At 41.9% G+C, this 16,674-nt stretch overlaps 1 protein-coding gene across 1 annotated transcript in view; it reads left to right on the plus strand.

Annotated features, from left to right (window-relative positions):
- Window positions 1–2,916: 2,916 nt before the first annotated feature.
- The window catches only part of FNDC3B (fibronectin type III domain containing 3B), a 370,100-nt gene continuing 356,342 nt past the window's right edge, over window positions 2,917–16,674 (plus strand). Inside the window, 1 exon segment of the mRNA XM_074298196.1 lies at window positions 2,917–3,061. The gene's annotated coding sequence lies outside the window, so the exon portion shown is untranslated.

The following is a 16,674-nucleotide window of genomic DNA, read 5'->3' on the forward strand; positions in this document are numbered from 1 at the left end:
TTGTAATTAAAAACATTGCAATATTTCTAAAGGTCTCTTTCTCTCTTCCTATTCGTTTTTGATCTACTTCACTGTCTGTCCTCTGATGGATCCCTTGTTGAGGTTCTCCATTGAACTGTAGGTCATAATATGGACAGTTTGATAATCATTTAACATTTCTATAGCCCTCAACATTTACAAAGTTCTTTACATATATGTATGTATGTATGTATGTATATATATATGTATATATATCCTTTGATTCCTACAAACCTTTGAGGTAATTACTCTTATTGTTCCCAGTTCACAAATGGGGAAACTGAGGCATGAAGAAGTTGTGATTGCCATGGTCACATATGTATGTATGTATATACATCCTTTGATTCCTACAAACCTTTGAGGTAATTACTCTTATTGTTCCCAGTTCACAAATGGGGAAACTGAGGCACTGTGATTGCCATGGTCACAGAAGTAGAAAGTGTCTGAAGCCAGATTTCATCAGCAACAACAAAGATTCACATCTCTGCTTTTCCCATCCCATTCCCAGTTTTGGGAATGTACTCTCATCACCTCAGCCTCCTAGAATTCCCAGTTTCCAGCTCAAAGGCTACCTCTTCCACTGCTAAAGAGTCTCCAGGAAAAAATACCCCTTGTTTATTTGTTATCTATTTTAATCTGCACTTCCTTTGCTCACTGTAGTAGCTCCCTCTCCATTCACTTAACTAAGTGCCTACTATGCTAAACTCTGGGAATAAAAAAGAAGCTCTTCCTGGAATATAAATTCTTGAGGGCAGGAACCTTCATTTTTGTCTTCATAGCCCTAGCTTTGCTGTCAGTCAAGAACATTTTTTTAATTAAAGCTTTTATTTTTAAAAACATATGCCTGAGCAATTCTTCAACCTTAGCCCTTGTATAACCTTGTGTTCCAATTCCCCCCTCCCCTTTCCTCAGGCCTCCCCTAGATGGCAAGTAGTCCAATACATGTTAAACATGGTAGAAATAGATGTTAAATCCAATATATGCATAGGTATTTATACAATTATTGTGCTGCAGAAGAAAAAAAGAGAAGCAAAATAAAATGCAAACCAACAACAAGAATCACATTCAATTCCCACAGTCCTCTTCTTTCCAGATGCAGGTGGCTGTCTTCATCACCCAACGATTGGAACTGATCTGGTTCATCTCATTGTTGAGGAGAGCCACGTCCATCAGAATACATCTTCATACAGCATTATTGTTGAAGTATATAATGATCTCCTGGTCCTGCTCAATTCACTCAGCATCAGTTCATGTAAGTCTCTCCAGGCCTCTCTGAAATTATGCTGCTGATTATTTCTTATAGAACAATAATATTCCATAATATTTATATACCACAATTTATTCAGCCACTCTCTGTCAAGAAGCATTTATTAAGCACCTCTTTTCTGCACAAGCACAGGTACCTCGTTGGCGCTTAATGAATTCTAATTCTACACTGACTGTCCAGCCTCCTCGAGAGTCCACGATTTGGAGATTGTCCGGTTTTATAATTCCTTTGCCCGTTTATTTATTGGGTGTAGGCTGGAATTGCTCCCCCCAGGAGACTGTAAGCTCTTTGCGGCCCGGACCCTGCGTTTGTCCAGCTCCCGGGAATCCCGGCAGATTGCGGCAGAGAAGAGGCAGCCTCCCCTTGCTGCAATCCTCCCGGGGCTCCTCCGGGAGGGTTCCGAGCGGAGGCGCGCCCCCTCCTCGCACAGCCCCCGGACGCAGTGGGCCCGCGAGCGCGCATTTGTACGGGTGGCGCTACTCCACACTGTACGGTATGTGGGCCGGTCCCAAATCCCCATGTGGTCCCGACATCATTGACATGGCGGAATCCTCCAGCAAAAGCTGCTGCTAGTTATTTTAGCGGCGGCGACGGCGGCGGCGGCTGGAGGAGGAGGTGGTGGTGGAGGAGGAGGAGGTGGTGGAGGAGGACGAGGAGGAGGAGGAGGAGGAAGAGGAGGAGGTGGTGGTGGTGGTAGTAGTGGTGGTGGAAGAGGAGGAGGAGGAGGAGGAGAAGGAGGAGGAGGAGGAGAAGGAGGAGGAGGAGGAGAAGGAGGAGGAGGAGGAGGAGGAGCAGCGGCGGCGGCGGCGGCGGCTGAGGCGGCTGGAGGGATTCCTCAGGCTGCCTGGCTGGGAGGCAGGGCAGGCAGGCCGGCAGGCAAGCAGAGGGCGACCCCGCGTCTCGAGCGCCCCCGGCACCCACCCTGTTTCAGCCCGCGAGAAGGTAAGGAGCGGCCGCCGCAGCGGCCGGGGAGGGCTGACGGGCGGGCGGGAGCCAAGTAGCAGCCCCAGAGCCCGGGCTGGCGGCGGAATCCTGGCCGAGCCATCTGGAGCAGCGGGACTGCCCCGGAAAGCCCCGGAGCCGAGCCCAGCCCCGCTAGCGGGGTCCGGGGAACCCCTGGGGTTTCGGGGGGCGGCCGCCTTTCCGAGCAGGAAAACTTCAGGCTTAAGTAGCTAGGCTGCGCCGGCGGCGGAGAGGGGCTGGGGTGCCCCGATCGTCCCGCCCTCCCCCTTTCCCACCCCACCCCCACTTTCCGGGCTCGGGGAAGGTGATGGGGGGGGATGCACCTAAGAAGGGGAGCAGGCGATGAGGACGGACGCGTACCGAAGTATGGAAAGTGGGGGGGGGGGGAGAGAGAAGGAAAGCATTTAGTGCGAAGATCCCTCCCCCTTCCCCCAGCCAGTGCTTTGCCAAAAAAAAATTTTTTCCAACAAGAAGAAAAACCGGCCAATTTTAATTTCTTCAACGTTGTGCCTCCTCCCTGTTCCAGCCCCTTGGCACCCCTGTCCCCCCCAGTCTCCGAGGTGGTGCAAAAGGCACCCCCCCCATCCCGGGGGCAGGCTCGCTGCCTGAAGGGGAGGGGAGAGGAGGAGAGGGGGTGTAGGAGGGGGTGTGGAGGGAAGGAGGCAGCAGCGGAATCTTCGACGTGTCACTTTCCTTGTGGTGTGAGGGTTCAGCCCCGACCCATGAGAGAGCGCAAAGTGCTGCCGAAGTTTGGACGACTTTTGTGTGTGCGCCGGGGGGCGGGAGGGGCCCCCGGCGGGGCGGGCTCGGGAGGTGAGGATGCCGCTTTCTTTTCTCCGCTTTCTTCCTTCCCTCGCTTTCCCCCTTTTGTTGGGCTTCGGGAGTAGGAGAGGGCTTTGGGTGCCGGGGCCCCGGGGGTCCTGCGGCCATGGGAATGGCAGGAGCCGGGCGCTACCGAGTAGCCGTTTGCGGGCCGGGAGGCTACAAAGTAGCAGTTTTTCGTTCCTTCGCCGCCCGCCGAGCCCCGGAATCCCGAGCAGCTCCTGGGGCGCCGCGGGGCTCCGGGGCTCGGGGCTCCTGCTCAGGCCCCTGACATTTCCCTATTCTCCTCCCCCGCCCCTTCTCGGGAGCCCCCCTGCCCTCCCCCTCCCCTCCCCCTTCAGCCAAATCTTTTCCTCCATATCTTCACTTCCCCAGTTCCTGGGCTTCCTCCCTGCGTCCCTTCCCTGCCTTTGGAAAGCTGACGGCGGAGCGGAGGGTTGTTCCCAACTTAGAGACTTGAGGAGGGGGGGAAGGGAGACCGTCCAATCCCCCTCCTTCCTCTCTCCAGCTCCCCTCCGTTTCACATTCGTTTATCCTGTTAGGGAAGCCCGGTCTGCTTGGGGAGGGAGGAGGAGGAGGAAGAAGAGCCCGAGAATCTGTGCCCCGAGGCTGGAAGGCTGGGAGGGAGGAGGGAGGGGCGCGGAGGCACCTAGGGGCCCTAGAGCTGAAGGCTACGGTTTAAGTCCGGGTGTCTGGGTGGGGGCTGCACGAACCTCCTTGGCTGCTCTGGAGTTGGGCGCTGGAGGAAGTGGGATCGGGGATCGGAGGATGGGGAGGGTGAGGCGAGGGTCTGTCACTGGTGGAAAAAAAAATGGGGGAAAAATTAGGAGGCTTTTTGCTGCTCCTGAGGAGGCCCGAGCTCTGCGCGTAAACTTTTCCAAAATGTCTGGATGCGGGGGGGAGGGGGGACTTAGGGAAAAGACTCAAGCCCGAGCTAAGGCCGCTTTTTCTCCCATATGTTTGAGCCTTTCCGCAAAGGTTGGGAAACCGCCGAGTTGGAAGTTACTGAGCTGGGCTGGCCCGGGAGAGAGGAGTTGGGGGGAGGGGGAACGGGGATTTTTCTTCTGAGGGAGACTTTCTCCTCAGCCCTCGCTCTGCCATCCCAGACGAAAGAAAGAAATGGCATCTTACCAAAACATATTACTGTTTGCCGACTCTTTTAAAAGTTCAGCCCCCCTCCCCCTTTCTCCGGCTCTGTGTTTTTCTTTAAATCACGTTTGGATTTGGGCCGAGGTTGCCTGACTGACACTTGGGGGGGGGGGTGCTCCTTCTAGAAGCAGTGAACTCCATCCCTGTTCATATATCTTTTCTCTCTTCCCGCTCTCCTCCCCCCCCCCCCCCCCGCCCCTTTTCTCCCGGGCTGATTCAGACTTTGCAACTCTCCCGATCTCTCCGTTGGGTGGGCACCTCCTGATTACTTGTCTGTTTATTTTTTAATGTGCAGCTAATTTGGTTTGAATTTCCTCCAGTTACCAGCCCCCTGTGGAGGGAAAGTCTGTGGGAGAGAGAAGAGAGAGAGAAAAATAATCCTCTGACTTTGGGCCGGGGAGGGGAGGGGGAGTGGTGGCTCTTGGGAAGTCCTAGCCTAGAGTTGGAATGGAAATACGTTGCATTTGCTAGGGGCTGTGTTTTGTGGGAAGTACCCTCCTGTTAGCTCTTTTCAGGAGAAACTGGGAGAAGGAAGCAGTGGATTTACTTAATGTCCCCATCGAGCCATTCTGGATTATCCAAGAAGACCGCTGTGCCCATTCATAACTAATACAGAAAAATCCCATTTAGCAGCATAGAAATTTAGGGTTGGAAGTGATTTTAGGGAGCACTTATCCCAATTCTCTCCTTCCCGATTGGGAAACTGAGTCAGGAGTCAACTTGATTAGCTCAAAGTTACTGGCATTTCAGGGCCTGCAAGCCAGGATTGGCCACAGATGACATCACCAGCTGACCTTAGATTCAGTTGTCAAACTGTTACTGTGATTCTGGAGATTGGTTCTGGAGCTAGTGGCTCCAAGTTCTTCAGGTTGATAAGACACGGATAAACAAATCTATAGAAAAGCTACACTTTTAAAGATGTGTATTATATTGCTGATGTTGGGGGGGAAGGGAAGAAAAATATTTAGAATATTTGTTTTATTTTAAGAAAACAATAAAAATGACTGGCAGTGGAAAAAAAGAACTGTGTGACCTTAAGCAAGTCACTTGATCTCTGCCTCACTTTCCTCACCTGTAATATGAAGGTAATGAACATTTACTTCTGTGGGTTGTTGTGAGGAAGGAGTGGAATATTTGTAAAGCATTTAGCACAGTGTTTGGTACATAGTAGGTACTTGATAAATAAATGACCATTTCCTTCCTTGAATTGGCATAGATTTGCCTCCCGATGACTTCACATACATTGTCTTTGGAAAGGAAAATAATCCAATTGTTTTGAGGTTGCTGTAAAATTGCTCAGAAATGGGTTAGACTAATAATCATTTACAGTTTGGGGCTTATAGTTCACCTTACTCTCCTAAAGGATTGGTTTAAAAAGTTGAATTGGGAAGGATAATTTAGTAAAGTCATTCAAGAAGGCTTTCTTGGTAGAAAGATCTGATAAATCAGTCTTATCTTGAGTAGTGATTTTGATTTCAATCCCAAGTGATGGATTTTGATCCAGTTTGGGAAGGATTGAGAGGGCAGATAAAAATTATCAGACCAAGTATTGGGATGGGAATCTGAAACTAAGCCCTCTAAGGTTGAGGTGAAGAAAGTGCTATATTGGAGGCAAGATGAGCCTTACCTTTTTATCAGTAACCTCCTAGCTTTAATTTCGGTGTCAGTTGAAGAGGCTCCTTCCACCTTTAAATCTGTATTTGAATCTTCTGTGTGTTCATGGGCAAGTCAGTTAACATGTGAAGGCCTCAATTTTCTCATCTATAAAATGGAGAGAGGGGAAGAGTTGGACTAGCCCAGCTAGTACCCCAATTGGGTAACTTGGGGCCGTGAAGAAATTTCAGGGGCTTTTTGAACTTTCGACAGGAAAACAATCGTATCTTTATTTTCCCTGTTCTCTTTGATTTTAAATTGCACTTAATTATATTTTTTATTATCAGCAGATGGCCAGAGGTGTCTGAAAGACTGACTAGCAGCTTTCTTTGGCACCCTTTCAGCTCTAAATCTATGCTTCTATATAATAAGAAACTAAGGGATTCTAAATGAAGAATACTTAGGATATTTTTCCTAGCTGACTTCCCATTCGGCTCAATCTTCTTTACCTTGTCTTTGGTATTATTGCTCAGATTATTCAATTATTGAATTGATTATTGAATTATTGACTGATTATTGAATGCAGTAGACACATATCAGGGAGCCATGCTGTGATGATCTGGGCCCTCTGTTATCCAGGAATGATTATCACACAGTGTGAATTATGTTCAAAATGGAATCTTATTATGGAATTTTGCTACTTTGCTAATTGATAATCCAGACTATGATAAATAACACCAGGTTCTTGAACTGTTTTGAGTATGGAGGGTTATGATGGTATTATTGGATTAAAGTAAAATCATAGGATTAGCAGACTATTATTTAACAAATTATTTATTTGGTAAGATCATAGCCTTAATAATTTATTCAATAGCCACATGTACATGCAGATATGAACTCACAGGATTATTCAATTTTTCTATGAACATTTTCTTTCCCACTAGCTGAATTTAAACTCGGAGGATAAAGACTTAATAAATACTTGCTGAATTGAATCACACTAAATTTGTTGCGTGTTGGGGTGCTTTTGCAGTGGATTTTTCCTATAGTTTTTTTCCCCTAAGGGCTGATTTTGGAATTGGGTTCTTGGGTCTATAGCCACAAAATTAAAAAAAAGAGGATCCTAGCTGATGTGTTCCAAGTGTAGTTATTGGCAGTTAGTAGAGTCTTCTAAACTATACTTGGACAGAGGCTGTCTGTCTTTTATTTTCCCCTTTTAATTAGTAAGTGAAGCAGCACTCACGCTGGTAGGTTGTAGTTATAGAATTTCATTTCCCCCACCCCAAAGGGCCACATTGACTTATGTCACATTTTGGACCATCCATAATTCATTCCACTTGAGCACTGTTGGCGGTTTGTTTTATTTTATTTTATTTTTTTAAACTTCTTTTAATGTAGCCTGAAGCTGGCTAGGAGGTTGGATCACTTCTCCTTTTTTGAAGGGAGTGAATTCATCTGGTTTGATCTGGGGTCATTTTTAGGACTGTGGTTGAAAAACTGATGCTCTATGATGCTGTTGCATGTGTTTCACTATGGAATGAGAGATTCTTGATGTTTTCACGATCATTTGTTTTAATAAATTTAGTTGGCTTATAATTATTGGAAAGAACTTGAGTGCTTGTGTGACTTGTGTGTTGTGTGTTTTGTGGTCTTTGCTGTGTAAAAGCTAGCCAGTTTTTTACCCTTTTTGATGAAGCACAACTGAATCTTCCGAAGATTTCCCCACCTCAACTCCAATCTGTAATATTTTCTTATCATAAAAGTAATCTTCAAATAAATATTAACTCTTGGGAGTTTCAGTAAAGATTTTAAAAATGCTTTTGTGTGTTTGGGTGTGTGGAAAGTTGGGACTTGAAGGTGGCAGAAAATGTTAAAAAAAATAAACTTTAATTTCACTTAAATATGTTCACCAGAATAGTGTTTTTGTTCTAATGGGTATAACCTTATCTGATGAGAGAAACAAAGAGAGACAGACACACATAGAGACAGAAAGACAGACAGAGAAACAGACAGATGGACAGACACCTCAAGAAAAAGTTGAAAGTTGAATGTTGTTAGTTGGAGCTTCTGGTCTGTATCTTTCCCCTATGGGCTAGCACCCCCCCCCCCCTAATTGACAGGTTAGGGAAGGAGGGGAGAGACTGGAGGGGGTGCTGTTAGTATATTGTAAAGATGTAACTATCGAAACAACACGAATTCCTCTTTAACAGGCAGATCAGGAGGGAAGCTGTTTATGGCACAGGTTTAATGTCACTGTGTGATCCGTCCCTGGAGATAGAAGGTATGTGGGAAGGGGGAAGTTTTTCAAACCACCAACTGGAAATCCAAGAAAAAGAGATGCACAATGGTGACCTGCCCCCTACAGGCCAGAATGTTCCTCAATTGGAAAAGGGCTAAATTTTCCAATCCTCCTCTTCTCCCTCCTCTCTTCCCCCCTGCCCCCCACCTCCAGTGGAGATGGGCTGGTTAGTGGAGATGGTTGTAAATCAGCTCTAAATTTGGGCCCCATATATTGAGCAAATTACAAAAGTTGGCCCTGGGGATTGCTCAGAAAGTGTGTATTGACTGGACAGATTACCTGCTTTCTCCAATATGGAATTCACTTCCCTGACTCTTGGAAGGTAGATTTCAGGGAATCTCTTACCTTGGAAGGTGAGGAGAAAATTACATCTTTATAATTGTTGTCCTTTCTGATCATTTGTGTTTTATTTTACACTTCTTAAGAACATTTTTCTGAGGTGTCTGTAAGTTTTTGCTTCATGCTAGAAAGGTCTGAACCTAGCAAAAAATATTAAGGATTCTCAATAGTGGATTAAGGGGGAGAAGCTTTTCATCATTGCTTTAGGCAGCTCCGACATCCCTGTCTTTGATTAAATGAGCCCAAATAGGGAGATTGTTGTTGTTTTTCATTTCTTTGTCAGTACTAATGCAAAATAACCTTGCAGTGTTAATTTCATGGGACAGGTAAATGGGACAGGTCTGTTCAATTCTGTGGTCCTGGTCACAGAAAAGTGACTTGCAGGAACCCCCAGAAGGAAGGCGGGAGGCTTTCCTCCATTGCTCCCTTCCACTTATCTCCTTCCTTCCTTCTGGTCCCCTGCCTGTAGAAAGTAAACTACTTGTCAATTTAGTTTTCATGTCTCAAGGCATGGTTGCTGGTATGCAGCAGCTATTTAATAAATGCTTGTTGAGTTGAATTAAGTGGAAACTGGACATTGGCTATCATATTTAACATGGCTTAAAGATGACTTAGGGGGCAAGCAGCTGTCTTCAAATATTTGAAAGGACAGTTGGATTAGACTTGTTTCTCCATGTGACCCCAGAGGAGATCTAGGGGAAAGCTAGAAAAGGAAAGATTCACTTTTGATGTAATTGGGGGGAAAACAACTTCCTAATAGGATTATAGTGGACTTCCTCTCTCTTCCCCCTCAACTGGGAGTGATTGATCCCTCCCACTAGGGCTGACTTCTCTTTGACTTGCCTAGGTTAGAGATTTTGTTATTTTTCATCTTTTAAGACACAGTACAGCTCTTGTACATTTGCACACTATGTGTATAAAGCAATATATATATATATATATATGTAAATAATCAAAGCCATTTAATTAAGTGCTTTCTCAGGTACTGGGGATTCAAAAACAAATAAACAAAAAACCAGACATTAGTTTACAAATTTACATTCTGTGGGGGAAGATGGGAACACACATACCCACCCATCTATGTATGTATGTACACCTTTGTGTATAGAATATACTCATATATGTTTATAAGTATGATCTTAAAGTAAATGTTAACTAAGGGAACCCCCAACTTTCTAGGGCATTAAAAGCCTGGATTTACTGAAAAATAATATAAATAGCTCAGCTCTGCTTATCTCAGGTTTATGGGAATATACTCAGATTGGTGCTTTGTATGTGTTAATTATAGACTATTGTTATCTGTTCACTAAAGTGGGACTTCTATTCAGTGCACTTTCCAAGTAGTTTGTTATTGTATTTACTCAACAGTAATTAAAATGAATTCTTTAAAGAATAAGTCTATGATTTTCACTCCTTCAATTTTATCTTTGCCAATTTTTCCACATTAATGAGATTTTCCTGTGGAGTGAATAAGGATCAAAATTCGGTTTGGGGGATTGTAAGGAATTTGTCCAGGTCTATTTCATAGGTCACTAAATAAAAGGCCTATTATTTTAGAGACTCAATTTCATCTACTTTTTTTTTTTTTTGAGGTAACCAGGTTAAATGACTTACCAAATTAGAATTCATCCTCTTGTGAGTCCAGGAGTCACTCCAGAATCAGTGTTCTATTCACTGTGCCACATAGCTGCCTTTCACCTGCTCTTTCAAAAAAAAATAAAAAATCCCCCTTCCCCTTGTCTACTTTATGAATTAGGTAGACTGTTATTGTTTTTCTTTTGGAAAAGTAGATATCTCTAGGGATAGAAATTTTATCTATAATTATATAGTGAGTCACCTGGACATCAAGGAGACTGAATATCCATCATTCCCCAATAAGTAAATGGCTGATTTAATTGATTAGGGCTCATGCCCATCTGTTACATAAATATAGGGGATGGGGTCCTGGACCTTGCTGGCTCATTGGGTAGGAAAAATTCTCTATCTCCAACTTAGTCTTTTTTTTTTTTTTTTAAATAGAAGACCAATGGTTTTATTTTTAATATGTACATATACACCCTTTAAGTTGTCATTATTTAAGTGAATTCTTTAAAAACAAAACCTTCCAATTTAGTCTTAAGGAATTATAGGGCAGGGAAAGGTTGATGTTAGTAGGAGGATTTGAACTCGTTTCTTTCAAGTCTAGTGATTGCAAGCACACACTCGTGCTCTCCCTCTCTAATACACATTCTCACACTCTCTTCATTCTAAAATAACTCAATGTCATATTTTAATATATAGCAATCCCTAAGTATTTTATGGAAGTCCATAAATCGAGGCTAGAAATCTTGAAAAATTAAACTAAGACTAAAAAGTGCAAAGACCTTGCTTCTATCTTCAGGGGATGAGTCAACCATCCAAGAATCTTGATGGTACTTTTAGTGGTCCTCTCTCCATGGTATGGAACTGTAAGCAGTCTTGTTACATGAGAATTAGTCTCTGCTAAAGTCTTAGAACAAATTTAGATGCTTCTTTAGAGATCTGGGCAAACCTTGTCCTCTTTCCATTCCCCACCCCCCATTATGGCCTCATCTACCAGCCCTCTCTTCAGTGTATCTAGGATCAGTCTGTAATTTGGGACTTCTATATTTTGCCATAGTGGACAGTGTTGGATTTGGTTTTGGATCGGAGTTCAGACATCCCTTACTTACCTACCACCTCTTGTGATCTTAGGCACAGTGTTGATTAAATCCCTTTGGGCGTCAGTAAAATGGAGATGAGATGTCACCTCCAATGGGAAAGAACTCTTACATACTTATGGGAAGGCAAGCGTGACATTGTTGGTTATTCTCAAAGTGTGGTCCTTGGACCCTGGAGTCTCTTGAGAGCCTCTGGAGAGGAGGGGGAGTCATTGAGGTCAAAGCTGTTTTCATAAAAATACTAAGAAATATTTATCTACTGAAACACTCCTCCCTTTTCCAATTATACATCTATATGAGGCCAGGTTTTCTTCATGCACTGCAACCAAAACAACATATTGCTTCAGATTGAAGGCAGCAGATGATATGAGAATCCAGCTGTCTTGTGTTAGCCACACATTAAAGAGATTTGCAGAAATCTGTAAAACAGTACCGTTCTTCTCATTAATTTTTTTTTGCTTGGGAAAATATGGTTATTTTGCATAAAAAATATCATCCACGTTAGCATGTACCAATTTTATTGTTATTTTTAAGTGAATTAATGAATATTTTTAAATCCCCCAGTATTGATTTCTAATATAGTGAATTTTGAGGAGGGAGGTGATAGTCACCTCCAGGCTGGGCTTAGGAAACCCAGGAAAACCTGAGTTTAAATCTACTTCCCAGTCGTATGACATTGGATAAGTCCCTTAACCTCATTTGCCTCAGTTTCCTTATTTGTAAATTAGGTCAGAAAAGGAAATGGCAAACCACTCTAGCTTCTGCCAAGAAAACCTCAAATGGAATCCCAAGGAGTCGGGCGCTCATCAACAGCAAACAAAAATGACAAAATATTAGTAGAGAAAGCTCAAACAAACCAAAACTTTTGGGGACCTTTTTAAGAGTGTTAAAGAGGTTCTGGGACCCAAAACTTTGAGAATCACTGGTATAATTGATAGAAAACCAGTCTCTGATTCAGGAAAACCTGGCCCCTCACACATCCTGGCTGTGTGATCTTGCCTAAGTTACAGCCTCTCTTTGCTCCCATTCAAAGATGCAGAACAGGTGGCTATCTGCATTGGTAGAGATTTTCCTCTCTAGGAATTTCCTAAGCCAGAGAAATCAAGTCCTATCCAAAAAATTAATTGTCTTATTTCTGAGTGTTCCAAAGTGCGAAGAAACAAGCATGAAGTTTAGGTTCAAATAAAATACAAATATTTTAAGTACAAATAAAATTTGATAACAATTTCAATTTTGATCACTTTCAAGATCACCTGATGAGGTTTGTCACCTGATTAGTTCTGAGGTTCCCCTTCTTTCCTTTTACAGATAAAGAATCTGAAACCTAGATATATTAAAGGCCACGTCTGAGATCACTTACCTCCATTCTGTAACTGAGAAACTGAAGAGATGACTTCCCTAGGCTTTTTCCATACTTAATAATTATCCTAGCCAGTTCTCAAACTCCAGGCTGCTGATTTCAGATCCTGATACTTGTTTTGGAAAAAATTGCCTGTTGCCTCTCCCATTAGATGGTGAATGCTGAAACAATCTTATTCCCAGTGCTTAGCACAGTGCTAAGCACATAGTAGGTGCTTCATAAATATTGATTGATCAAGGTCAGTATCTTCAGGAATGAACCTCCTTTGGATCCTGGAGGCTTCTCTTTTCCACTCATTTTGCCCCCCCTTTTTTAAAAAAATTAGAGCTCAGGTTGCTGCTTTTGAGTCCAGTGAAGGAGATGGGAGCAGAGCCAGAGAGATTAGCCTTGCCTCTTTCCACTCCAAGAACCCACTTTTGGGTGAGGTGATTCTGGGATTCACAGCGGGCTCTGGGACTTCTCCGACTGTCCAGGCAGAACCTGGGCAGCTGGCAGCCCTAAATGCCTCCTTTGTTAGAAAGTCTCTTGGCTTTCTCCCTCTGTCTTAAGAGGGAGGGTTCATTGGAGGTGAGCTAAGGACAAAAGTGGGAGTTGACTCCTTCCCCCCATGGCTTGTGGGATGGGAATACAGGCAGAGAGGGCACGCCCCATCCCCCCCAAGGTCCTACCATTTCAACAATGTTCTTGCTTCTTAATATTTCTCCTTGTACAGCAGGGACTTGTGAATGTCTCCACTTGGAAAGAGGGAATCTCCTCAGCTCCCTCTCCATGGACGTATTCATAGAGTAATGACTCCTCATCTCAAGCTGGCCTGAGAATAAAACTGTAAACTGGAAAAAATGTGTGTGTGTGCTTATAAATGCTTCTGGACCCACCAATTGCCTCTTTTCTTCTTGAATTCTGGAGGGGATAAAGGCCTTATATGGGAGCTTGGGAGCTTTTGCACATCTGGGCCCATAAGTGTGGTTAAGTAGTCAATCCCTTGCCTCAAATTACCTTCTGATGGAGCTGATTTTTAAAGAGCCCTTTAATTTTTTTTTTTTAATTTATTGTGTTTATGCCCTGAAGCTTCTTAGAAAAGAACCATTTTAAACATCTTTTTAAAAAATGCCTTGAGACAGGGATGTTGATTAAAATAAAAAGATTAAAATATTTTTTACTTATTATCGATATTAATCATATTTACCATTTTATTTAATAAATGATTAGAATACTTTCTTTTATCATTTATTTTTATTTCATTTAAAATGATTAAAATTCTTGTTTTTAATTTTTGTTTTTTGTTTATATTTAATTTAAAAGTTAATGAATATAATTCTTTATCTTCCTCTCCATTACCAAGGGAAAATAATAATAAAACAATATGATTGTAACATTCCTGTTATTAAGAATTAATAATGATTATATAGCATTTTAAGGTTTGTTGTGAACTTTCCCTACATTGGACATCATTAGATATTATGATAAGTCTGTGAAATTGTATGTGTTGTTGTGTAACTCTAGTTTTCAGAGGACATTGAGTTTCACCTATGGGACTTTTCCATGATGGTGCTAGAGGCAAATTGGAATTCAGCTTCCTTTGAGTCCAGACCTACCATATTTTCCACTTCTATAGGACATTCCCAGTATAACAATTGCCCAAGCTTTCCTTTTTGGGAAAATGACTATAATATCCATACTTTATAATTCATAAAGAAAACAGTAAATTATTTTCTAGATTTCAAAAATTGGAAAGGAGAAGGAAGGTAGGGAAAATCTTAGTATAGAGTCTCTATTTTTTTCTTATTCTAATTAGCTCAGGAAAGTTCTTAAATTCCAAGGTTACTTTAAAAAACCCTCTTTTTGTTATTTAAAAAATTAACATAATTTAATTTTTACAATTTTTTTCAATTAACAAGAATTTATTTTTTTCTCTCTCACATGTTCTCCAATCCTCCAATTGAGAGAATTAAAACAAACAAACAAAAAAAAACAACAACACAATTGTAGCAAATATACCTAGTCAAAACCAATGCCCACATTGGTCATATCCAAAAAAGTTTGTCTCATTTTGCTTCTTGAGTCTATCACCTCTATCTAGAGGTGAGTAACAGGCTCTGTCCTTGGATTTCAGAAATTTTAATAGGTTTTTGTGCTAAGAGTTTAAATTGTTTCATATTTGTCTTTGCATGTTATTTCCCTCTGGGTTCTGCATACTAAAGTCTTCATATTATACAAATCTTCCTCGGTTTCCCTCTTTTTTTTTCCTGAGGCTGGGGTTAAGTGACTTGCCCAGGGTCACACAGCTAGGAAGTGTTAAGTGTCTGAGGCCAGATTTGAACTCAGATCCTCTTGGATTCAAGGCTGGTGCTCTATCCACTGCGCCACCTAGTTGCCCCCTCAGTTTCTCAACATTAATGAATGGTATAGTAATATTTCATTACATTGCTACACCATAATTTGTTCTGCCAGTCTCTAGTTGATGGATTCTCCCTTTGGTTTCCATTACAAAGAACCATTATAAATATATATTGGTGTGTATAATACATATGGGTCTTTTCCCTCTTTCCTGTATTTTTTGGGGGGAATATATAAAAGCCTAGTAGTGTTATTGCTGGATCAAAGAGTATGCAGTTTGGTGACATTTGAAACCATCTCCCTTTGAGATCCAACTCTGTTGTAGAGTTGTCAGTGATGAAAAGATATAATGATACATTTTTCTATGTTTAATTGATACTTTAAAAAATATTACTGTTACTACCACTCCCACAGCAGAATTCTCTCTTATTATTGTTGTTGTTTTATAAGGGAGGTATGCCTTATTCCACACTCATAACCTCCCCCCTTTTTTCTTAGAGAAAAGTTTTAATACATTATTGACATCATCATTCAAAGTAAGTCCTTGAGTTCCTTAAATTTCTAATAATCCTTTATATCATCATGGTAATTTTGTTTATTCTTTGGGTTCTGCTTAATGTGAATCATTTTAAATAAGCCTTTCCAAATTTCTGTGGAGTCATTGGTAGTTACCATTTCTTCCCAAAACTTCAAATCCTTTTGCAGTTTGTCTTTTGGGGCAAGGCCCCTGATCAGTTTGTTTTTAAAAATGAGATTTATTGATTGCTCTTATTTTTACATCTGTTATTTCTAGATCTATGACCCTTTCTCCCCTCAAAGCATAGAACCCTCCTTTGTATTAGAGAAAAGCAGTTAAAATAGAAACAATCCATACTGGGGCTGTCAGACAATATATGATGCTTTTTTCCTTTAATCTCTCTCTCTGTCTTGGAGGGATGTCTATTTCATTAGAACCAAGCTTGGTTATTACCAATAAATCATTAAGCAATTAGAAGGGACTTCCTTTGGTTCCACTATTATGATCAATCTATTAATCATTAAACAATTATTAGGCACTTCTTTTAGTCTTACTTTTATTAGCAATCAATCATTATGCAATTATTAGGCACTTCCTTTAGGCTTTTTTATTAGCAATCAATCATTAAGTAATTATAAGACATTTCCTTTGGTCCTATTACTATAAATCAATTAATCATTAAGCAATTATTAGGCACTTCCTTTAGTCTTACTTTTATTAGCAATCAATCATTAAGCAACTATTAGGCACTTCCTATGGTCCTACTCTAGTTCCAGAATATTTTCTGGAGTTCAGTCAATAATAATGGATTAAGTACTTACCATGTGCCAGATTTTGGCAAAAAATGGTGAAAATGTTCTTTATTGGTGCTGGTGGGGGCACAACATAAGGACACTAAGGGCCTACAAAATATTTTTGTTGTTTAGTCATTTCAGTTTTGTCTCACTCTTCATAACCCCATTTTGGGTTTTCTTAGCAGAGATACTGCATTTTCTGCTCATTTTACAGAAGAGAAAACTGAAGCAAACAGGGTTAAGTGACTTGGCCAAGGCCACACAGCTACTAAGTTAAAATCTGAGGCCAGATTTGAACTGATGACGAGGAGTCTTCCTGATTTTAGGTCCACTTGGTATTCTACCCACTGTGCAGCCTGGTAGACAAGATAGATTGAGGATAACCATTAGACACTGACCTCAAGAAAGGCAGAAGAAGGGATGTTCTATGGACTTTGAGGGAATCCAGGAAGGAGGAGGGAGAGCATAGTTTTTGCTCTATGTTTGTCCAAGTCTTCTCTGATGTCAGTTTTCTGAGAGGTAAAAACATCTGCTTAAT

Source organism: Sminthopsis crassicaudata, chromosome 3, assembly GCF_048593235.1.
Source record: "Sminthopsis crassicaudata isolate SCR6 chromosome 3, ASM4859323v1, whole genome shotgun sequence".
In the NCBI taxonomy this organism is placed as follows: domain Eukaryota; kingdom Metazoa; phylum Chordata; class Mammalia; order Dasyuromorphia; family Dasyuridae; genus Sminthopsis; species Sminthopsis crassicaudata.